We start from the raw sequence: 26,075 nt of genomic DNA, 5'->3' as shown, positions 1-26,075 counted from the left end.
TACTACATCAAGAGTAGGATGACCTAATCTATTATGCCACAAGGACAAATTTTGACTAGATACACGGGAAAAGCTACTGCTGGATTTAGTATTGGCTAAACTCAAAGAGTGAACTGCAGGAAATCCTTGACTGGAGGGAGAAATGGAGCTAGTGCTTCTCTTGATTGGTGAATGGTCTACTAGAAAGTGATAAAGGCCTCTCTCAAGGGTTCCTTTGAGCACAACTTCCCTGGTGCTCAGGTCATTAACAAAACAGAAATTAGGGTGAAACTCAAAGAACACAGAGTTATCTTGAGCAAAATTGGATACACTAAGGAGGTTTTTAGTAATGTTAGGGACATGCAATAGATTTTTAAGATGAAGCTTTCTGAAAAAATTAGCTGAATGAGATTTAAAAGTACTCTCACCAATATTTGCAATATTAACACCATCTCCATTACCAAGCAAGAGTGTCTTACCTCCAGTATACTCTGAGTTGATGTTGAGATTGTTGAGATCATTTGACACATGATGAGTGGCTCCTGAGTCAGGGTACCAGCTTGAAGAAGAGCTTGTCCCATAGTTAAATTCTGATGGAGTGGCAATCGAGTAGGAACTTGATGGAGACCTTGGAACTAATTGAAGCAGGTGTGCAGAGGGATTAAAGAACCCCTGTTGTTGTTGCTGTGGTGCACTGTAACGAGCCGCTAAGCCAATATTATTATTAATTATATTATTAGCTTGATTATCTATATAAGTAACTTTTATGCGATTAAATCCGAACTACGTTAAATTATCGTTGTTTGTTTGACGATAGGGAAGTGAATAAATAATTAAGACCCCAAAATTTAAAATCTTAATGTCCGATACATCCAACAAAAGTCCAACAAAATTTAATCTATACATCATGCGTTCTAAGAAAATCGGGTACTTCAGCGCAGACAGCCACGAACATGAACCGATTATACCTACATCAAATTAAAAGAATAAGTAAACAAATACTTAAATAATTAATTCAATAAATAAATAAAAAGGGTCGATCCTATGTATCAACAGCATTAAATGCTGCATTAAAATATTTAATGTAGATAACCTTATCCTCTGACAGAATATTTGAAAGATACACGGCACTTGCCATTTTTTATGCCACTTGCCACTATCTTTTATGCCACTTGCCATCTTCTATATATATATTTTTTTTTTTTTTTTTTTTTTTTTTTACCAAGAGTGTCCACTGGCGGGTCTAAACTTGCCATCTTCTATGTATATGTACGTTTATGCAAATCATTTTCTTTCACTCACCCACATCACCATCACACATCCAAATTTCTCTGTACACACCAACCCCACAAAGGAAAGAGGAGTCCGAGGAGGGAGATTGCGTAGACTCAAACACTACAATCCAACACTTTACCTTCCACATCAACAAGGTAAACCCCAAACCTTCCTTTTTATTCATATATGTGCAAGCATGCATATATGTAGTTGGAAGTAGAATCTACCCAAATATTAACAATAAACACCAAGATTAACTTGTTTCACCATTAAGTCTTCCCAGTAGATACGATAGTTCAAAATTCACCAAATTTATAAAATAGACAATTTAGTTCTACAGCTAATAATAACCACTTAGTTGGAAAACTTATCTCGTGAGTACGATTCTGTGCTCTTCGGCAGCCCGGAGTCGACGGTGACAGCCCCCACCCCTCCAAATCCATCACTAAAATCGCAGCCTTGACGACTCTACAATTTAAAACCCAAACTTTTAAATCCAGGATTTAATCTATAGAAAATATAACAAAGGGGGAAAACGATAAAAATAAAATTTTCCTACCTCACCTGTCGGAGAATGGCGAGGTGCAGAGGAGAGGCGGCGAAGCCACTGCCTGTGAATGCACAGCAGCGACGGTCAGCCGCCGCGCGCGCAGCAGCGGTGGTGGCGGTATGAGTAGATCCGAGAGGGGGAGAGATAGAGGAGAAAGAAAAGAAAGAGGGAGAGATGAGAGAGAGAAGAGAAACGGACGGATGGAGAAAGAGAGAAGGCTGAGGCGGTGCGTGGCAGCGGCGACCGGAGATGGCGGCGGATACCGAGAGAGAGAGAGGTGGAGGGATGCGACGGCGAGCCGCCGCGCGTACAGCAACAACAGTGACGGACCCAAGGGGAGAGGAAGATCTGGAGATTACGACGGCGACTGGGGGCTGCACGCGGTGGAAGCAACATCTGTGGCTGTGCCGGAGAGAGAGAAACAAAGAGAGAGGGTAGATCGGCGATGCATGACGGCAGAGAGTCGATGTGCTCACCGCAGCGTCGGCGGTGGAGTAGGCCGTGAGAGAGAGGGAGAGAGAGGAGATGGAGGCCGCCGCCGGCGGCAGACGGCGGTGCTGGAAGTTGCAGCAGCGGAAGTAAGAGGAGAAAAGGGGGCTGTTCCATTTTGTGGAGGGATTTAGGGATTTAGTGGTGAAGGAGGAAAGGGAGAATGTTTATATGTGGGTCTCTTTGAATTGTAATTATTTTGGGCCTATCATAGAGTCGTAGAATATTTAGGGAATAAGTTAGGTTGTAGTGAAATAATCCCAGAAGTCCCATTTCTGAAAATCTAATTAATTAGACTACAATTTGAGAAAGAAATCTTGGCCTATCTTTGAAAATAACTCTTTACGGAAGAGATGCAAGCAATTTTCTTTGCCTACGTTGAGTTCAACTAATTTTTTTATATATACTAATTAAATTAGTATTGGTTCTTCTATTAGTGAAATTAAGTTTAAATATCTGAATTTAATTTAGTAATCGAACGGTGCCAAATTAATTGAAGAGATGGGCTTAAAAAAGAAGCAAAATAAAATATTATGCATGTCATCAAGTTATTGTATACTCTTGAAGCTAAATTTACCTTGCATTTTGTGTTCAAAAGGGGAGAATTGAGAGAAAGGTAAAAATTATGGAGCGGGGAATTGTTTTCAAAAAAATATTGGAAAGCATGCGAGGTGAGCTTTCTTATACTAAAAATACAAATCGTATTTTGTGAAAACACGAACTCATGTTCGTTATTTTTAAGGATGTTGTCTTGCCATAAATATTTTGTGTATGATGCCTATCTGTTGGCTACGGCCAAGTGAATTATGAATGATGATATATGTGAATCGATTCGAGTTTGAGTCCTGGTAGGGTGGTGTCCCTACTTGGAACCTCTGACTGTGAACGGCAGAGAAGGTGACCCTGGAAGGTGGCCACCTTCCCGGCACAAGAATACCTCTGACATGATGGGCAGGGAAGGTGACCGTGCGAGAACACCATCTCAACTGCACAATGTGATCAGATATGGCTAAGTACAGGAAAAAGGGACTGCAGTCCAATGTGAATATTTTTAGTAAACTCAGGCATTTTCAATAAACCCTCGAGTGTTACTGTGACGATGGCTTGACAATATTTTTAAATGTATATTTGTATTTTTCGGCAATGTGTTCACTGAGTACTTTTGTACTCAGCCCTGCATATATTTCTAAATGTGCAGGTTGAGCAGCGAAGTGGTGAAGGAAGTGCTATTGAGACAAGACATTTAATTCAGTCAGATTTTGACTCTCGGAGGTTCATGTCTTCATACATGGAACCGCGTTCATTTGCTTCCGTTGTGCATCTTAAAAGACTCATGTCTATTTTGTTCGAAACTATGATATTTTGAAATTTTACGAATAATTACTCGAATTTTCATGATCGAGTATCTTTTCTTCTATGTATCAGCACTTGATTAGTCATGTCTCGCAACCAATGTTTGATTTTATTTTCCCTTAATTCTTTTCCCGCTTCTTACACCCCCACCACTAGTCACGGTTCCCCGACTATGCTATCTTTCCAATATGAAAACAACGTCCAAAACTCACAACAAAAAATATCCATGATTTTTATGCTAAAATTCTCAGCTCAAGTGACGTCATCTTCCCGACCACTCCCTTGTTTTCTCATTAAATGTGAGCTTCACTTGCTCTTCTTTTTCCATATAGACTTCAAATAAACAACTAACTATTCCTTCTTTTATAACAGAGGAGTATGGGGCATCTATCAACAGCAAAGCAGAAGCGTGATGGAAATGGAAGAGACGCCCAGAAAAATGAGTTGGTGTTGAGGAGCTCAGGCACTCTCAATTCCGCTTCTGTTTTCACGAAGAAAGGCGACAAGGCCACCAACTAAGACCGCTGGCATCTATCTATATCTATCTATCTACTTCGCATTTATCCATATATAAATAGCATGATGATCTTGTTGAATTTTAGGACTTTGGATGCCAAAGTGACATGATCTTCGACGGGCACGGGGCGTGGGGCCATTTCGTGGCGAATCAAGTGAGAGAGGCCATGCATTCCTCTCTCCTCTGCACTTGGCAACACACGCTAATTGCTCAACCTTCCTCCTCTCCCTTCAACATATGGAAACCCTCGTATCTCAAGACGTGCGCTGCAATCGACAAGGAGCTTCAGCACCCTCGACGCATTCTACAATATATATCTTAATTAAAACTCTTTAGTGTTGATGCTTGATTTAAAACTTGTTTTGTTAAATAGGGAGATGACATATTCATAGCCAACGTTGGGGACTGTCGCGCTGTGTTGGCCACCTACTCTGAGACCACTGGCAACTTGGTGGCAGAGCTGCTCACGGTTGACATGAAGCCTAAGTGTCCGCTTTGTGATCATTTTTCATACTCGAATATTGCTGAGTGAATATGTTTGTATATATATATATATATATGCGAATAACTTGGTCACAGATTAGTGAGTGCAACGGGGCGGGTGTACCTAGGCTGTGGCTGCCACACGAGGAGTCTCCGGGGCTGGCCATATCGAGGGCCTTCGGGGACTACTGCCTCATTTCTGTGCCTCACCTCACCCACAGCCGCATAACTACTCATCACCACTTTATTGTGCTCGCAACCGATGGGGTATTATTCAATTATATATATATATATATTATATATATATATATATATATATATATATATATATATATATATATAGGGTCATGTTAATGTCCTTTTCTATCATTAGATTTAAGTTCCAATTCGATTTGGATCATTGGATCTACGAGATGAACGACCCGGATTTGATTAGTAATTAAGCACCCCGTAGTTCATTATTTCGACTATTTCGTGCATTATGAGGGTGAATTAGTAATTTTATAGTATCAAATCTGGGGAAAACGAGGAGGCGCGAATTTAGCGGGATACACCCACTGAATTCCATCTACCGCCTCATTCTTTACAAACCGCATTTACTCCCCTTATCTCTCCACTATCCTTCTCAAATTCCATCCGACTAGCAAATCCCTAGCCGCCGCGGACATTGTTATCGGTAATTAAACCGTTTTTCAATCGAATTCCATGCTTGTCGTCGGTTCCGAACATTACTCCAACGCGTTCTAAGCAGAGGTAGGGTTTTTCCGAATGTTATTGAACTGCTTCACTTTTCGAGTTTGAATAACCCTTTCTCCAATAATCGATAGGAACACAACACCCACACCACAATTAACCCGATTACCACCAATCGACCGGATTTGGTACTACAATCTAACTCCCTGTTGTTTGGTTGAATTCCTGCGTAGATCTTAAAATGCCGAAAAGAGGACGGCCCACCAATTCGCAGCAATCCCAGCAAGATTGGTGAGCTTTTGTGTTTCGCGTTCAACTGTAATTGCTTTGTATGTTTGGATTGTAATCCCACATGGTTTACCATAATTTGCACAGTATTTTAATAATTTTTGTGAATTAATTTGTCCACTGTATCCATTATGCGTGTTGTTTTTAATTTTTTGTGCATAAAATCAGTCAATGTTGGCTTGTTCCAGCATTACTTGATATTAAATGTGCATTATTTGTCAAAGTGATTACATTATTTTAATATGTGAATGCAGTTTGCGCATATGCGATTTCAATCGGCATATAACGAATGCACTTTGTTTATATTCATTTAATCACATGGTCTATGCATTATTTTGGTATGTCAATGCATTATGTTTCTTGTATGAGTACATTGTTAATGTTGTTGCTTTGGTTTTAGATTGTGATTAAGTAAATTGAAAATGTGTTTGTTCATTACAAGACATGATCTCTTCATTATTTTTAAAATGTGCCTACATTATTTTAATATGTGAATGCATTATGGTCATTTCTGATGTAAATTGGTAGATAACAAATATGATTGCATTATTTGGATGGTTAAGTGGCTACATGTATATATATATATCATGTATGCTGCAGCATGCTTGTCTTATGATTGCATTATTCCACTATGTGATTGCATTATTTGCTGATGTGATTTCATTATTTGAAAATGTGATTGCATTATGTTGGATCCTGTTGTAAATCTGTTTGTTCATTACTTGGTATAACATCTTCATTATTTGATTCTGTGATTGCATTATTTGGATGGTTAAGTGGTTACATGTATATATATCCAGCAAGAGGGTGAGCCTATAGTAAAAGAGGAAAGGTATTTAGTGTTACATTCTGTGTATTGAAACTGTACATCAATGCATTATGTACATATATGATTACATTATGAATGTTGTTAGCATGGTTATAGATTGTGAAAGAGTACATTGAAAATCTGCTTGTTCTGTACTTGTTAAAATCTCTTCATTATTTGCCATTGTGACTACATTTTTTTAACATGTGAATGAATTATGGTCATCTCTGTTTTAAATTGTCAGATAACAAATGTAATATTTATGCATTCATTAGTTCATATAATCTCCGCATTATGTTCATATGTGAATGCATTATTTTCTATATCATTTAATTATGTGTAATTTTGTGTTATACAGTAAAAGAGGAAATGTATTTAGTGTAATATGTTGTGTATTAAAACTGTACACCAATGCATTATGTACCTATATGATAACATTATGAATGTTTTTAGTGTGGTTATAGATTGTGAAAGAGTAAATTGAAAATATGCTTGTTCATTACTTGTTAAAATCGCTTCATCATTTGCCAATGTGACTACATTATTGTAACATGTTAATGCATTACGGTCATTATTTGAAAATGTGATTGCATTATGTTGGATCCTGTTGTAAATCTGTTTGTTCATTACTTGGTATAACATCTTCATTATTTGATTCTGTGATTGCATTATTTGGATGGTTAAGTGGTTACATGTATATATATCCAGCAAGAGGGTGAGCCTATAGTAAAAGAGGAAAGGTATTTAGTGTTACATTCTGTGTATTGAATTTGTACATCAATGCATTATGTACATATATGATTACATTATGAATGTTGTTAGCATGGTTATAGATTGTGAAAGAGTACATTGAAAATCTGCTTGTTCTGTACTTGTTAAAATCTCTTCATTATTTGCCATTGTGACTACATTTTTTTAACATGTGAATGAATTATGGTCATCTCTGTTTTAAATTGTCAGATAACAAATGTAATATTTATGCATTCATTAGTTCATATAATCTCCGCATTATGTTCATATGTGAATGCATTATTTTCTATATCATTTAATTATGTGTAATTTTGTGTTATACAGTAAAAGAGGAAATGTATTTAGTGTAATATGTTGTGTATTAAAACTGTACACCAATGCATTATGTACCTATATGATAACATTATGAATGTTTTTAGTGTGGTTATAGATTGTGAAAGAGTAAATTGAAAATATGCTTGTTCATTACTTGTTAAAATCGCTTCATCATTTGCCAATGTGACTACATTATTGTAACATGTTAATGCATTACGGTCATTTCTGTTTTAAATTGTCAGATAACAAATGTAATATTTATACATTCATTATTTCATATAATATCTGCGTTATGTTCATATTTGAATGCATTATTTTCCTAAATCCTTGAATTATGTGTAATTCTGAGTTATACATAAAAACCTGAAAGGTATTTAGTGTTACATTCTTTGTATTATAAGTACATATCAATGCATTATTTACCTATGTGATTACATTATGAATGTTGTTAGCATGGTTATAGATTGTGAAAGAGTAAATTGAAAATCTGCTTGTTCATTACTTGTTAAAATCTCTTCATTATTTGCGATTGTGACTACATTATTTGAAAATATGAATGCATTATGGTCATTGTTGTTGTAAATTGTCAGATAACAAATGTAATATTTATACATTCATTAGTTCATATAATCTCTGCATTATGTTCATATGTGAATGCATTATTTTCCTATATCCTTGAATTATGTTTCTTTTTCATGATGCATGTTGCTGCTGCTTGACAGGGACTAAGCAACTGAGAATGAACATAGAGAAGGCGGTTGATGTTTTAATTTACTCTCCAAGGGTTTAGCAATCTCGTGGGCTAGGGTGTACTATGGAGTAAGTAACACAACCGTCGGCAAAGTCCACGAGTTCCAGTCATACCTCTAGGGTTTAGATATCATCAACGTTAGGGATTAGTTATAACTAATAGACATTATGTAAAAATATTTATGTGTAATGTATTTTATTCACCCAGTAATGGACGATATGTGTCATGTAATGGATATGTTTCAGAGACGTTTTTGTTCTGATTTTATGAGTAGTTATAACTTATTAACATAATGTGGAAACATTTCAGTGTAATGGATTTTATTTACTCAGTAATGGACGATTTGTGTCCTATAATGTATATGTGTATGAGACGCTTTTGTTCTGATTTGTATGAGTAGTTTTACAAAATAAAATTGAATTCTTGTGGTGGTGCTATAACCTAGCCCCATGTGTTGCTAAACCCAAGGGGAATGATTCATACTCTCTTCCATTTGTGAAGGTTCCGTTTGTGAGTGGGTACTACAACCTAGCCCCATGGATTGCAAAACCCAAAGGGCAAGAATTCAATTTCCTTTCAACATTATTCTCTTCAATCTGTGCATTATTCAATTATCCGTGCGCATTATTAGATACTTTTGGTACATTATTTGTCGTACCAAATCTTAAACGCATTAAAAAATAAAATTGAATTCTTGTGGTGGTGCTATAACCTAGCCCCATGGGTTGCTAAACTCAAGGGGAATGATTCATACTCTCTTCCCTTTGTGATGGTTCCGTTTGTGAGTGGGTACTACAACCTAGCCCCATAGATTGCTAAACCCAAAGGGCAAGAATTCAATTTCCTTTCAACATTATTCTATTAAATCTATGCATTATTCAATGATCCGTGCGCATTATTAGATACTTTTGGTACATTATTTGTCGTACCAAATCTTAAACGCATTAAAAAATAAAATTGAATTCTTGTGGTGGTGCTATAATCTAGCCCCATGGGTTGCTAAACCCAAGGGGAATGATTCATACTCTCTTCCCTTTGTGATGGTTCCGTTTGTGAGTGGGTACTACAACCTAGCCCCATAGATTGCTAAACCCAAAGGGCAAGAATTCAATTTCCTTTCAACATTATTCTATTAAATCTATGCATTATTCAATGATCCGTGCGCATTATTAGATACTTTTGGTACATTATTTGTCGTACCAAATCTTAAACGCATTAAAAAAATAAAATTGAATTCTTGTGGTGGTGCTATAACCTAGCCCCATGGGTTGCTAAACCCAAGGGGAATGATTCATACTCTCTTCCCTTTGTGATGGTTCCGTTTGTGAGTGGGTACTACAACCTAGCCCCATAGATTGCTAAACCCAAAGGGCAAGAATTCAATTTCCTTTCAACATTATTCTCTTCAATCTGTGCATTATTCAATGATCAGTGCGCATTATTAGATACTTTTGGTACATTATTTGTCGTACCAAATCGTAAACGCATTAAAAAATAAAATTGAATTCCTGTGGTGGTGCTATAACCTAGCCACATGGGTTGCTAAACCCAAGGGGAATGATTCATACTCTCTTCCCTTTGTGATGGTTCCGTTTGTGAGTGGGTACTACAACCTAGCCCCATAGATTGCTAAACCCAAAGGGCCTGAATTCAATTTCCTTTCAACATTATTCTATTAAATATATGCATTATTCAATTATCCGTGCGCATTATTAGATACTTTTGGTACATTATTTGTCGTACCAAATCTTAAACGCATTAAAAAATAAAATTGAATTATGTGGTGGTGCTATAACCTAGCCCCATGGGTTGCTAAACCCAAGGGGAATTATTCATACTCTCTTCCCTTTGTGATGGTTCCGTTTGTGAGTGGGTACTACAACCTAGCCCCATAGATTGCTAAACCCAAAGAGCATGAATTCAATTTCCTTTCCACATTATTCTATTAAATCTGTGCATTATTCAATGATCCGTGCGCATTATTAGATACTTTTCGTACATTATTTGCTGCAATACAATGAAGAAATTAACTAAATTACTTTCTTATTGTTAAAAAAAATGAAACCAATCGAGGAATACCTCCAGAATTTGTGTTTAGGCGAGAAACTACACCACCATACGTGTTCAACGTAGAAAAGCGAGTCAAGTATGTGAGAGAAGAAAGAGAAATTACGAAGGAATACGAAATAAAAACAAACTAAAATACCTTCTTCCCTAATTGAAAACACCAAAACTTATGAAGAAAATCTATAGTAACTTCTCCAAATTAATGCAGACGAATTGAATTTGAGTTTTCTGATTTGCAGCAATGTAAACGGTGAAAATGGATGAGAGAAGAATTAAATATGGAAAATAAATTAGAAAATATACTTACCAAACTTAATGGAGAGAATTATGGAATTGAAATAACCGCTGCAACAAAACTCTCCCAACAATGCCCTTTTCGAATTAATTTAATAATATAAATAATGAAAACAAGCTTAAATTTCGGCCATCAGATCGTGAAAATAGAGGGTCGAGATTGAGAAGGAAATAGAACAAAAGATGGGAAAAGGATATGATCACATCCCTATATATATATATATATATATATATATATATATATATATATATAGGGTCATGATCTATGGCAAACACCCTTAAACCTATAACTAGAGAATAAATCATGGCCACAAGATCAAAAAAATCAAGGGCTAGTATTAATTTTTGAATTTAAGGAGATATTAACTCCCTCAATCACAAATTTACTCCACAATAACAAGGCAGGGTATAATTGTCATTACAACCAAAATTACGTCATTGGCAAATTCACAAATTCAATTCTTTGAGAACGAACCCGCGTTCTTCGTTGAGCTCCGAGAATCCGAGCAAGCGGAAGTAGGCGGCGGAGAAGAAGCCCTACCGCGGGGATTTCGGCGACGGCGTGTGATAAGTCGTATTCTAGGCCTCGGTTACTGGTCAGTATTACAGGTTTAAATGATTATATTTGCAAAGCAGTTGCTCAAAGTGTGCAGGATAAGTGTTCTGGCCAGTAGGGAAGTTCCGGAGTGTTCGGGTAGAAAAAGCGCCAGCATGGTCTCATACTGATCCGTATACGTGCTAAAACGGCTTGAGATGAAGAAGACGGATAGCCGGGACGGATTACCCACAATTAAGGGCAAAGAAGTCAAATTGCAGCGAGGATTTACCCTAAAATCAAGGGTAGCCTCCCTATAAAAGGTAGCCAAGTTGGAGAGAGAAGGAGCCTCGGATAGACTTCAATTCACCATCATCTTTAGGTAGAGAGTTCTCTCGGTAATTTCAGTCTTTCAGCCGTGTCCCACTTCTTGCCTCGCCGAGCCATGATCACCTGACGTTCAGAATGTTCCCGAGTTCCAGTCATCGTCCGTTCCAGTTAGCTAGATCGTAGTTCCAGTCAGAGATTTTATCGCCCGGAGTGGCAAACAATCTTTAAATTGCTTTCGTAGTTTAATTAGTTCTCCGTCTTTACGTTGGATTTCTGTTACATTTTGGGATTTTGTTGTTTTGAAATGCTTGCTTTGGATATCCGAACGTGTTAATGCTATGAAGTTGATTTCCGTTTCGTTCATTGTAGTGTTCTTTTCTTTCCTTGTCTAGTTAGCTTAGATCTAAGGTTTCTCGGTGTTTTAAGTGCTAAATCTCTAAATTCTGTTACGTAACAAATTTCTTTAGGATAGGTAAACAAGTACTGTTTGATCTGGAAGTAGATCGTTGCATGCAAGGCTTCGTTTTAGTTTCTGAATCGATCTTTCATGTTGACCAGCATGCAGAAGTCCAGTTTCAGCGTTTGATTTCAGATTTGATTCCTTAGTTTTAGATCTGTGTTCGCGAGTTGTTAATCTGTGTTTGCCGGGTTGGATCTGGAATTGTTATCTGAGTTTAATTTGTGTTGTTGGAGAAGATGATGTCTACATCCAGATTGGGGACCACCTTACTTTTATTTACTTTTGCTTTCTTTTGTCCTTCACCTCTGGTTGTACCTGCAGATCTGTCAGCCTAGTCACCACTACCTCCACTACACTCTGAATATTCTGTTTAGCCAAAAATAGAAATACCGTCCTTTCCAAACAATTTCTGTTACACCATGTCCCCTCATTTCCACGTACACAGTTGCATTCCATGATCTGCTCCCCCATCCTAGTCAGTAGGACGCCACCCTTTAATTACTCGCCTAGGTAGAAACTCAACCCGAGCGTGGTAGCTAACCAACCCTCCAAAATATCACCGCAGTAGTTTAAACGCACCATCTCTGTGGGATTCGACCCTTACCTCCACTATACTGATCAGTAGAAGTGGGTTGAGGAATCTTTGAAGACGAGGTCTAGGCTTAGTTAGGATCTTTATCCTGCCAGTAGGATATATCCTCACTTGAACGACACCTACGCACCTCGTACCTCTTCAGCGTGCCATTTTTTTCGTTTTGGCAATTGAATTGCGGCGGGTGGTTGGCGGCGTGAGGTTGGGGGAATTCGGAGGGGTGTGAGAGTGAAGGGATAGGATCTGTTGGGAGATAAGAAGGATGTTTGGAGCGGCAGGACTGCAGAGTGGTGGCGATGGCTCTGCAAATTCTGAGCTTCAAATTCTTTGCCATTGCTATTTTAAGCTGCCATAGAATGCAGTGTAAAAGGATTTAAATATTGAGGGAATTGAAGCTCACTTTTCATCTACCCTGGTTTTGATTTTTTTTATTTTTGTTAGTTTGAAGATTTAAATCAAAAAGATGTAAATCTGGTGGGGAAAATGGAATTAATTATAGAGAAGGTATTTTTAATTTTAGTTTCTTGATGAAATTAATTTAGTGACTCATGTTTTGTAAACAAGAGTGAAGTAAAATCATGTTAAGAGTGAAGTGTTTTGTAAACAAGAGTGAAGTAAAATCATGTTAAGAGTGAAGTGTTTTGTAAACAAGAGTGAAGTAAAATCATGCCTAAGAGTGAAGTGTTTTGTATACAAGAGTGAAGTAAAATCATGTTAAGAGTGAAGTGTTTTGTAAACAAGAGTGAAGTAAAATCATGCTAAGAGTGAAGTGTTTTGTAAACAAGAGTGAAGTAAAATCATGTTAAGAGTGAAGTGTTTTGTAAACAAGAGTGAAGTAAAATCATGCCTAAGAGTGAAGTGTTTTGTATACAAGAGTGAAGTAAAATCATGTTAAGAGTGAAGTGTTTTGTAAACAAGAGTGAAGTAAAATCATGTTAAGAGTGAAGTGTTTTGTAAACAAGAGTGAAGTAAAATCATGTTAAGAGTGAAGTGTTTTGTAAACAAGAGTGAAGTAAAATCATGCTAAGAGTGATGTGTTTTTTAAACAAGAGTGAAGTAAAATCATGCTAAGAGTGAAGTGTTTTGTAAACAAGAGTGAAGTAAAATCACGCTAAGAGTGAAGTGTTTTGTAAACAAGAGTGAAGTAAAATCTGAGTAAGAGTGAAGTGTTTTGTAAACAAGAGTGAAGTAAAATCTGAGTAAGAGTGATGTGTTTTGTGAATAAGAGTGAAGTAAAATCTGAGTAAAATTGATGTGTTTTGTGAACAAGAGTGAAGTAAAATCTGAGTAAGAGTGATGTGTTTTGTGAATAAGAGTGAAGTAAAATCATGCTAAGAGTGATGTGCCAATTTATCCATATTTTTATAGAGTTATCCCAAATTGATATTGACATTCATTATCTATTTGAGTTTAGATACATAAAAATCTATTTTCACAATTCCTGCATGAAGTAGGGTGTTATTACCATGAACGTATATATTATGTGTTGAAAATTGATTCCCTCTCTATTAAAACTATTAACCCTCTTTTGGAAAAACAAAGCTAAGAAATTGCGAAGAAATCGTAATCACAGAGATCTCCTAAATTAAAACTTATTCAATTATATCATACACTACGCGATAAAGCATACACACAAGAAATCTGCATTCTAAGCAGATGATCCAGAAACACTGCCTAAGGCGCAGAGGAAATTCTGTGAATCGGCGACGTAATTGATGCAGATTGGAAGGAGAAAGAAAAGGAAACCACGTAATTTCCGCATTCTTGACGACGCAGATTTCCCTTTCCGGAAATTCGATCCCGTCGTCTATGGGTCGTGATTTCCGCATTAACGTTAACCACCACAGTGCCCCCTCCTCGCCGACTGCCACCACCCACCGACCGGAAACACCCACCGACCTCTCGTCTTCGTTCAGCGAGATCGGAGGACTCAATCGCGATGAGCTCCGCGAAGCGGCCTACGAGGTCTTCTTCAATTTGTGAAGAGAGGAATTCACTCAACCAGCGTGAAGAAGATGGGGGAGGTTTAAATTTCATATTGTAATTTCCTAAAATACCCTCAGCATATTTTCAATAATTAAAATAAATAATATTTGTTCCATTAAGATGTGTGGCTGAGATTTGTTCTCTAGTTATACACTTAAGATTAGTTATATCTTGATCACTATCCTATATATATATAAATATATATATGGACTGTGATCAATACCAAACTAGTCTTAAACCTTAAACGCCGAACAACATCATTACAAGACAACCTGAAGTTCATTATAATGAACTAATAACAAACTTATAATAAACTTCAGATCTTTATATTATGCTAGATGATGTCATTGTTTTTAAATCTTTGAATTCCATATAATGAACTACAAATAAAATTGTAATGAACTCCGCGTTGTTTTATAAAGATGTGTTTGATGTTTAGCGTTTAAAATTAGTTTGGTATATAAAACAACCCTATATATATATATATATATATATATATATATATATATAGTGGAGCGTTATTCTCCTATTCATCCCTTAGATCCTTTATTCTTCTTAATATAAGCCGTTAGATCTCATTCATCAACGGTCCAGATGATCTGCATTATTACACTATAATGGTGCATTATTAGTTGGTGTGCATTATTCAACTGAAAATCTGCATTATTACACTATAATGGTGCATTATAAGTCGGTGTGCATTATTCAACTGAAAATCTGCATTATTAAATGAAACGTGGCACCAATCTAACTGTCGGATGACAAAATCGTGGGGTTGAGATTAAAAAGAACAAAGAACAAAAGATACAAAAAGAAAATGAATACATCCCTATATATATATATATATATAGGGTTGTATTCATCCCGATGCCTTACTGACCAGGAAGGAACCTCCTCAAGAGAAAAATCCCAGAATGGAGGCTCGGACCCAAGAGCTACCAAAGAAAGTTGCTGAGGAACCCGTAGAAGAGAAAAAAGGGGAGAAACCATTCCCATTCCGATTTGTTACAAAGAGGAAGAAAGAGAACCCGGTCGACTACTTGTCGATTTTTGGAAGGTTGGACGTCACCATACCATTCCTCCAAGCCGTGAAACTACCCCCGCTCGGAAAATTCATTAAGGATTTCATAGCCGGGAAAGCTCAAAAAGATGGACAAATCATGGTGGAAGGGATCGCATCCGCAATTGTGCAAGAGAAACTGCCGCCCAAGAGGGCCGATCCAGGTATGTTCACTTTACCCATAACTATAGGGGATGTGAAGGTTGAACATGCGATGTGTGATCTTGGAGCTTCCATTAATGTCATGCCATTATCGATCTATAACCGACTGAAAGGAGTGAGGCTGTCAAACACTAGGGTGTTGATCCAGCTGGCTGATAGGTCGTGCATAAGCCCTGAGGGAGTTTTAGAGAACGTGTTGGTTAGAGTACAGGAGTTCACATACCCTGCTGATTTTTATGTGATCAAAATGAGTGAGCATGAAGCGAGAGAGTCTAGTGGAGTCTTGTTAGGGAGACCTTTTTTGAGAACGGCTAAGACAATAGTGGACATGGCCGAGGGGACTATTTGCATTGATTTTAATGGTGAGAAGTTTACTTTTGATATAAATGATGCCATGAAGAAACCCATTGATTCTGAAAATCTATGCTTTGTTGATGTGATTGACCCTCTAGTCCAAGATTTTCTTGAGACCGAACTATTACAGGAAAAACTCCAAGCTTTAGATGCTTGTGATCAGGCCGACGAAGAAGCTGCTGCGTGGTGTGATTTGATCAGTAGCCAGGGGTTGACCGACGAAGAAATAGAAGGAGCGATCAAGGAATTCTGTCAAAAGTCGGCGTTCATTGGAGCCGCAGGGGCCAAGCTTCCAGTCAGTACGGAAGAACCTTCAGGGGAAGACTTAAAGAAAGACGGGGAGGCCCAGAAAAACCCTCTACCCGAAGACACACTTCCACCCCAAGTCGAGTTAAAAAAGTTACCATCGAACTTGAAGTATGCCTACCTCGGGGAGGAGAACTCATATCCCGTAATCATCAACAGCAGTCTCACAAAAGAACAAGAATCGCGGCTACTGACTGTGTTGAATAGGAATAAGAAGGCAATCGGATGGAGCCTTACAGATCTAGTAGGGATAAGCCCCGACGTTTGCATGCACCACATCAGGCTAGAAGAGGGAGCGAAGGCTCATCGAGATGCTCAAAGGAAGGTAAACCCTAACATGCGAGAGGAAATTTTAAAGGAAATCTTGAAGTTGTTGTCGCTAGGGATTATCTATTCAGTGCCGGACAGTGAGTGGGTCAGCCCGATCCACATGGTTCCAAAGAAATCCGGGATCCAAGTTGTCAAGAATGAGAGGAACGAGCTGATTCCAACAAGGCTGGTCACGGGTTGGCGAATGTGCATCGACTACCGGAAGCTGAACAACGCAACAAGGAAGGACCATTTTCCTTTGCCTTTCATGGACCAGATATTAGAGAGATTAGCTGGGAAAAAAATTTTCTGCTTCCTAGATGGGTACAGCGGGTACTTCCAAATTCACGTGGATCCTGAGGACCAGGACAAAACCACTTTTACTTGCCCGTTTGGAACCTATGCATACCGTCGCATGCCTTTCGGTTTATGCAACGCTCCAGGTACGTTTCAACGATGCATGATGAGCATATTTTCCGATTTGATTGAGGAGTGCATAGAAATATTTATGGATGACTTCACGGTTTACGGAGACTCGTTCGACTCTTGCCTTTATCATTTGGACATAGTTTTGGAAAGGTGTCAAGCAAAGAGTCTGGTTTTGAACTTCGAGAAGTGCCATTTTATGGTCACCGAAGGGATAGTCCTAGGACACGTAGTCTCAGAAAGAGGTATCCAGGTGGATCGAGCCAAGGTGGATGTCATATCCAAATTACCATTCCCTACTGATCAGAAGGGAATAAGGGGTTTCCTGGGACATGCTGGATTTTATCGAAGATTTATAAAGGATTTCTCCAAAATCGCCCAACCCCTTACCAGACTGCTTCAAAATGATGTGGAGTTCGTTTTTGATGAGCAATGCAAGGCAGCTTTCGATCTTCTCAAAGAAAAATTAGTATCCGCACCTATCATACGAGCTCCTGATTGGAACCATCCTTTCGAAGTAATGTGCGACGCCGGCGACTTTGCGGTAGGGGCCGTGCTGGGTCAGAAGATCGATGGGAGGAGGCACATAATTTTTTATGCGTCCAAGACTCTAAATCAAGCCCAGCGGAATTACGATACCACCGAAAAGGAGATGCTGGCAGTGGTGTTTTCTTTCGAGAAGTTCCGGCCATATTTGCTGGGATCTAAGGTCGTAGTATACACTGACCATGCAGCCCTTAAGTATCTAGTTACCAAGAGAGAATCAAAACCACGCTTGATCCGATGGGTACTCTTGTTGCAAGAATTTGATTGGGAGGTGGAAGATAAGAGAGGAGTCGAAAACAAGGTGGCAGACCATTTGAGCAGAATAGTGCAAGAAGGAAACAACGAGGAGGTGCACGACAAGTTTCCAGAGGAACACTTATGTGAGGTGATTTTTGCACCCAGAAAAATTGATTGGGAAGAAGTGTACAAACTTACTGGTCAGAATGATGCAGCAAAAGGAAAAGAGAAGGTAGGGCAGGAGCCATGGTATGCGGACCTGGCCAACTACCTAGTAACTGGAGAACTTCCAGAGGTACCAAGTGTTACCAAAGCCCAACGAATGAAGATCAAGAGTGAGGCAAAATATTATTTTTGGGACGACCCTTACCTATGGAGGGTAGGATCCGATCAAGTGATAAGAAGGTGCATTCCTGACTGGGAACAGCGGGATGTGTTGACCCACTGCCATTCGTTAGCATGTGGAGGGCACTTCGGATCCAAGAAGACGGCAAGGAAGATTTTGGATAGCGGCTTTTACTGGCCAACTCTCAACAAAGATGCATACGAGTTCTGCCGGAGCTGTGAGCGTTGCCAACTGACCGGTGGAATATCTGCCCGAGATGAAATGCCGCAGGTGCCCATAATAGTTTGTGAGCTATTCGACATATGGGGGATGGACTTCATGGGTCCGTTTCCTTCATCCTATGGGAATCTGTATATCCTAGTTGCTGTAGATTACGTCTCCAAATGGGTAGAAGCCAAGGCCACAAGCACGTGCGAAGCCAAGGAAGTGGCTAAGTTCTTAAAGAGTCATATCTTCAGTCGATTCGGTGTGCCCAGGGCGATCATATCAGATCAAGGTACGCACTTTTGTAATCGCACAATTGAAGCCTTAATGAAGAAATACGGTGTGCACCATAGACTTTCTAGCCCGTACCATCCGCAAGCCAATGGTCAAGCGGAGATCTCTAATCGAGAGATAAAGAAGATTTTGGAGAAAACTGTAAATCCTTCTCGGAAGGATTGGAGCGTGAGATTAGAGGATGCTCTCTGGGCATATCGAACAGCCTACAAGACCCCCATTGGTATGTCCCCTTACCGAATAGTTTTTGGAAAAATGTGCCACTTACCTGTAGGGATCGAGCACCGAGCATACTGGGCAGTACAGAAAGTGAATATGGATGCTACAGCCTGTGGGGAGGAAAGGAAGCTGCAATTACAGGAGCTTGAGGAACTTAGATTGGAATCTTTCGACTCGGCCATGTGGTACAAGGAGCGAACGAAATTATGGCATGATAGAAATCTGAGAACCAAGGAGCTCCATGTTGGCCAGAAAGTACTACTCTTCCAGTCGAGATTGAAGTTAATGCCCGGGAAACTCAAATCTAAGTGGACAGGACCGTACATCGTAACAGCCCTCCGAGCTAATGGAGCGGTGGAGATTTCAGGGAGTCTTTCTAACTCTGAGCCTTTTGTTGTGAATGGACATAGGTTGAAAATCTTTAGGGATAATAGTGAGGTGGGGGTAGTGGATGAAATTCCACTACTACCACATACTAAGGTCACATACTGATTAGTAAGATAGGAATTTGGAATTCCACGTGGCTAGTTTCATTTTTGATAATATTCTGCATATACTGGCCAGGTAGGATTCCAAATTACCTAAGGAGAATGTAAATACTGTATATACGTAATTAATTTTTGCATGCTTGAAAATTTTCTAAAAATCCAAAAATATATTTTCGGGCCTTAAATTTAGGTTGGGGTACACTTTGACCAAGAGATTACCTATTTAGTGTCACTCCAATTTGTATTTAAGTGCCATTTTGAATTATTTTCCGTAATAGGTAAGTATAGAGGGAAATTGTGGATAGGACGTAAATTTGAATTAAGCGTGTGCAGCTTTTGCAGGGTGGCAGTGCTGGAATGGTGTCGAGCAGAGAGAGTACACACGCTAGCCAATCAGGAACCAACGCCTGTCGCCCAACCACTTTTCACATGAAGCGGCATGACCGGTAACCACTGATAGCCGGTTGAAACCACCTGCAACTGCCATTTCTAATCCGAACTAAACCAACCGACCCTCCCTTTCTCCCTCAAAAACCCTCATTTCCAAAATACCTTTCAAGAAATTCTCCTCTATCCCTCTCACAGAACCATCGTTCTCAAACCAAACCCTAATTTCTACCGTCAAATCACAAATTACAGTCATGGGTAAGAAAGCTATCGCGAGGAAAATCAAGCCCCGTCGTGCGAACACCCAAGATACGCAGCCGCTGCGAGAAGAAACCCCGGAGGCCCAACCACAGTCGAACCAACCACCCGCACCGACTGCTCAACCGCCGGCCACTATTTCTTTGGATGCCGTAATGGTATTCCTTCGCCAACAAGACCCGACTAGGGACTGGACGGCGGCATTGACCAATTTCGGCCACACGGGGGGCATAGGAACCTCACCCAGTGGAATTCCTCATGCACAGGTCAGACACGCAGAACTACAGTCGGAGGAAGGATCTCCCTCAGCCACCGCGGCATCGGAACCCTCGGTACCAGATTCGGCAGACCTGGAAGCTATCGCCGCGTTTTACAGCTCCGACTCTGAGGAGCGAAAGAAAAGGTCCAGCCAAGTAAGGGAAACCCAGGGAGAGAGTGGCGGAGCAAAAATGACGCCCGAGAAGGACCCAGTATTTCAAGAAGTAAGACGGCCAGAGATAGATCTGAACGAATCAGCCAGGAAACAGGGCCTCATGACGGACGAGGAGTTTGACTCGATAATGAACAGGGTAAACCGAAGAGAGGAGACAACTGACTTGGTGGCTGAGGGTCTGGACCTCGCACCAAGATCAGTAGGAGAGAATGAACAAGCTCTTAGAGAACCCATACCGAAGGATAAGACATCCCAGTCAGAAGGAGAAGAGGAGAGGGAAAAGCAGAGTGAAGCCAAGGAAGCAGGAACAGAGACAACAGAACCAGAGGTAGAGGCATCCACCCCAGGGGCACCTCCGGTAGTTAAACCGATCCCCGTCAGAAGGAAACTGGTAGTGAAGACAGGCTCCAAGGCAGAGCCACCCAAACCGCAGAGGAAATCGCAACGTTGTTTGGGTAAGTGGGCACCCAACAGGGCGAAACCGAACACGGCGGAGGATCCCCTAGAGATCGTGAGTGACGACGAACCCTGTCCGGCGCAAGAGGATCAGGGTGTGGAAGCCGAGCGGGTGGCTGAGGGACTGGACCTCGCACCCGAGTCAGTGAGCCCCGAACAATTGGAGAAGGAAGATGCCAAGAAAGAGTGTAGCTCCACTACCCAGGAGACGCCACCAACCGAGGCGGAAGAGGAAGCTAGATACCAAGTAGAAAGGAAAAGAAAGGGCAAGACCGTTGTGGAGGAAAAATCAAAAACCAAAAGAATGCGTACCCCGAACACAGGCATAGTGATCACTGAGGCTGCCCGGAGGACCCCATCAAACCGGCAGACACAGAGTGATAGTGAGTACGAGGCCAGTGAAGAATCTGAATCAGATAGCGACACAACCATGGAAGAGGAGGAATACAAGGAGCGGGAACTCCCCAACGATCATCGAGAACTGTTGCATCCACCTGCCGAACCACTCCGGTATAAGCGTTGGACGGTGGAACTCACGGATGACGTTGTGGAAGAGATGAAGTTGTTTGACGACAAGAAGCTCCAGTCAGTTTACCGCACAAAGAACGCAAAAGGCAAGAAGGTTAAGTGTGGAAAGGTAATTCATCTCCCATCCTTAGATGAATTGCAAATTAGTGAATCGTTTCTAGCCCTTTTGCATGAGTTGGGTTTTGAATGGTTATTGAGGAATGAGAAGTTAAGTGTCCCGGTCGATTGGCCAAGGAGTTTTTCGTAACTTTTCGATTCGAAGTCACAACTGATTTGGATATAGAGTGTGTTAGCTTCAGGGTATTTGGAGGAGAAATTAGGATGAATCTGATTGAGTGGACTGTGAGGTTGGGTATATGCAGTTTGGAGGAGGCAATAGGACTTGAATGGAGAAACAGGGAGCGGGGGATTCCCCGCCGGCATGTGGAATTTGAGCCCCAGTCGGCTTGGGAGGAACTTACTCACCCCGGAGCAGGGCAGTTCAAATCCACGATCTCCCGATCGATCCACCTTAGCGACCCCGTTTTACGCCTGGTTCAACTTTTTTTAGACTACAATCTTTGGGACAGTCTAATTCGGCAGTCCGGACATCAATGACGGAGTTGTACCTTATATGGTGTGCAAAAAAAGGGCAAGAAGCTGCACTTAGGGTTCTGGACTGCATACACATGTCACCTCGTCGCAACTCACCAGCACGGAATATTTCCCTCTGCCATATATTGGGAATCTTCATGAGGAACAACATCACCGTTTCGGAGGACGAAGACCAAACCCCACTAACGATGGTGAGCGCCCCAGGATTGTTCGACACCCCTCTGTTCGTCCGAACGAACACGGTGTACATGAGGCAGGGCGTGCTCCACTTTTATGCGATGGGAGAAGAGGCAATACCCACTGCTCGGATAGCAACAGCTCAGGAAGCACCAGGACATGACCAGAGGCGAGACAGAATTGAAACAATCTGTGGAAAAGATGGCTGAGGAAAATAGACAGATGAGGGAAGGATGATTCGTTTAGCGTCAGCAATGGAACAGGTATTGAAGGAGTCTGCGGAGCAGAGAATACTGACTCAGAGGCAAGCCGCTCTAGAAAGGACAGTCACTGAAATGGCAGAGGAGAATCAGCAATTGAAGGCAGAGGTGATCAAGCTGGCAGGAGTTGTGGAAAGGATGTTGAAGGGCTCTGCCAGAGCAGGATATGATGCATCAGAGGCAGGCGGCCATGGAAGCTATCGTATCAGATCTCGGGGAGGAAAACTCCAAGATGCAAAAAGCAATGAACAGAATGTTAGCCAGTATGGATAACATCTTAGAAGAAATGACCTACCTGAGGAGGGAAGGAGCAAGCTGCAGGACCGAGTGGCCATGGTGGCGGACTGATGAACCACATATCCTAGAGACCGGAGTAGTAGCAGATGAGCAAGAGACAGCGGACGCCGAGGTGCCGGCAAGAGCAGAGGAGCCGGCGAAGGAAAATGAAACTGGAACGGAAGAGGACAACCCGAAGGAACAACCGGCACCACCTGCCCCACGAAGGAGCAGGCGACTTCGATAGACCCCCCCCTACTGACCAAGTTAGTTTTTTTTAAGCTTTTTTAACTTTTCGTATTTTGTTATGTTGTGGTATTCGGTTAGGTAGTATAATCTGTGTTTGCGAGCAAACCCCACTTCATAACACTTAGCCTATTCCATAGTCTAAGTGTGAGATTCTTGTTAGGGTTTGTTTCTTGGTAGCATGTTTCTGGTTTCTTTTGTATATACGTGTTTTTGTTTAGTGGTTTTGTCCGGTGTTCAAACCTCCCCACTTAGCCTATTCCATAGCCTAAGTGTGAGAAGTTTCTGTTTGAGTGTTATTTTGTTTGATGTTTGTTGTCCTTGTGTCTACCACACTGGCCAGTACCTTTTTCCACTTCCCAGCCTTATCTGGGGCAGACACTTGAGAAGGGGTGGGGGGGACGTAATGGCCAGTATGATGAATATATGTGTGTTATGTGTTTGTGCTCGTTTTGTGTTTTTTAGGTCTAGTTTTTTATGTTGTGTGCTGATTTGGGCTTAAAACTCAACCGTCCTGAGCTGGAGGTGAGGGGAATTGAGGGAGATAAGACAAGCGGAAAACCGAAAACCACTCTCCTTAGTACCTCCTGACCAGTATGGATGATGTGAGTATGAGAGAGAAAAGCCCACAACTTAGAGCCAAACACGAAAGCCCTCTAAAATGTGAGTTATAAGCCTTAAAGTGGAACCACTTTCCACATACACTTAAAGAAAAAGAGAGGCTGCCACAATTTGCTAGGGTGAAGTGATCACGGGGTAGCAAATACTGAAGGCAGTAGGAACCCCGTTTTAAAAAAAAAAAAACAAAAAAAACCAAAAAAACAAAAAAAACAAAAAAAAGGAAAGGAACACCACCTTTAGAACCCTTTTTTCTTAACCTTTTATACCCAGATAAACACCCCTAGCCCCTGGGACTGTGTGTAAGGCATGAAACAAATGGAGCTTACTGGCCAGGAAGAAGTGTGTGAAAAAAGCAGAGAAACAGCTGGGCAGGAAAGTTAGAAGAAAATCGACCAGGGAGACATTCCAGGTCCAAAAAAAGAAGGGGATAAGGGTGGCGAAGGACACGAAAAAAAAAAAAAGAGGAAGAAAGAAAGAAAGAAAAGAGAAAATGGTCAGAGATTTGACCACTCCAAAAAAATGAAGGAATTAAGGGTGCGAAGCCACGGAGAAGCCTACTAACAGTTGGAAAACTAAGCCAGAAGAGCACCAGATAAGAAAAGACAATGATAGAAGACGATGCACACAAGTACCCCTTCATAAATTAAATAGAAGTTTTGTGAACCTTAGAGCCTTAGGAAAAAAATACCCAAAACAATACAAAACCCACAAGCCACCGTTACAAGCCTTAAAAGTCCTTCAGTAGCTGCAAGTGGGGATCCAAGTCCAAAGCAATGTGGTTTAGCATGATGAGAGATTCAGTACTAACGTTCTGGTAAGTGCGAGGACTGAGTGAACCTCGTGGTTTGACCAAGAGTGTGGGCGATCTTGACAAGCGATGGACTGAGGGAGAGAAAGGGGGGGCGGCAGAAGTTCAAGGCTTCTAAGGCGGATTGCACCTGATCCCGAGGGAGGGAGGTTGGAAATGTTGCCCAATGGTTCGTGTTTTATGGTTTCTGTGTGTTGTGTTTGTGTGTTCCTTTCTTCTTCGTCGTCGTAGTCTAGAGTCCAGTTTTAGGTAGAGTCGGGGCAGGGAAGTTATAAACCCAGGCTAGAATTTCCATTCATCGTCCGTTCCAGTTAGCTAGATCGTAGTTCCAGTCAGAGATTTTATCGCCCGGAGTGGCAAACAATCTTTAAATTGCTTTCGTAGTTTAATTAGTTCTCCGTCTTTACGTTGGATTTCTGTTGCATTTTGGGATTTTATTGTTTTGAAGTGCTTGCTTTGGATATCCGAACGTGTTAATGCTATGAAGTTGATTTCCGTTTCGTTCATTGTAGTGTTCTTTTCTTTCCTTGTCTAGTTAGCTTAGATCTAAGGTTTCTCGGTGTTTTAAGTGCTAAATCTCTAAATTCTGTTACGTAACAAATTTCTTTAGGATAGGTAAACAAGTACTGTTTGATCTGGAAGTAGATCGTTGCATGCAAGGCTTCGTTTTATTTTCTGAATCGATCTTTCATGTTGACCAGCATGCAGAAGTCCAGTTTCAGCGTTTGATTTCAGATTTGATTTCTTAGTTTTAGATCTGTGTTTGCGAGTTGTTAATCTGCGTTTGCCGGGTTGGATCTGGAATTGTTATCTGAGTTTAATTTGTGTTGTTGGAGAAGATGATGTCCACATCCAGATTGGGGACCACCTTACTTTTATTTACTTTTGCTTTCTTTTGTCCTTCACATCTGGTTGTACCTGCAGATCTGTCAGCCTAGTCACCACTACCTCCACTACACTCTGAATATTCTGTTTAGCCAAAAATAGAAATACCGTCCTTTCCAAACAATTTCTGTTACACCATGTCCCCTCATTTCCACGTACACAGTTGCATTCCATGATCTGCTCCCCCATCCTAGTCAGTAGGACGCCACCCTTTAATTACTCGCCTAGGTAGAAACTCAACCCGAGCGTGGTAGCTAACCAACCCTCCAAATTATCACCGCAGTAGTTTAAACGCACCATCTCTGTGGGATTCGACCCTTACCTCCACTATACTGATCAGTAGAAGTGGGTTGAGGAATCTTTGAAGACGAGGTCTAGGCTTAGTTAGGATCTTTATCCTGCCAGTAGGATATATCTTCACTTGAACGACACCTACGCACCACGTAGCCTCTTCAAATGGCGCCGTTGCCGGGGATGGATGGCGTTTTAGATACTATTGTGTGTGATACTTTGGCGTAAATATTGTGTATAATTTTTTTTCTCTTTTTCTTTTGTTTCAGTTTATGAGAAGCAGTTCGGATCCTAATCCGTGGAAACCGAAGATACTTCAGCGAGGATCCATACTTGTGACCACTCGTTCTGGCCTGTCAACAACTCTGTCTGACCTAGACACGAGTAGC

The 26,075-nt window shown here is 40.7% G+C and overlaps 1 long non-coding RNA gene and 1 pseudogene across 1 annotated transcript; both read left to right on the top strand.

Annotated features, from left to right (window-relative positions):
• Positions 1–750: 750 nt before the first annotated feature.
• The window catches only part of LOC121800720, a 43,055-nt pseudogene continuing 17,730 nt past the window's right edge, over positions 751–26,075 (top strand).
• LOC121798818 lies at positions 5,025–8,537 on the top strand. Its single transcript, XR_006050096.1, has 3 exons — positions 5,025–5,399; positions 5,573–5,630; positions 8,223–8,537. It is a non-coding gene; the product is annotated as an uncharacterized LOC121798818 (long non-coding RNA).

Source organism: Salvia splendens, chromosome 4 (assembly GCF_004379255.2).
Source record: "Salvia splendens isolate huo1 chromosome 4, SspV2, whole genome shotgun sequence".
Taxonomy (NCBI): domain Eukaryota; kingdom Viridiplantae; phylum Streptophyta; class Magnoliopsida; order Lamiales; family Lamiaceae; genus Salvia; species Salvia splendens.
This window is presented reverse-complemented; position numbering and strand designations above follow the sequence as displayed.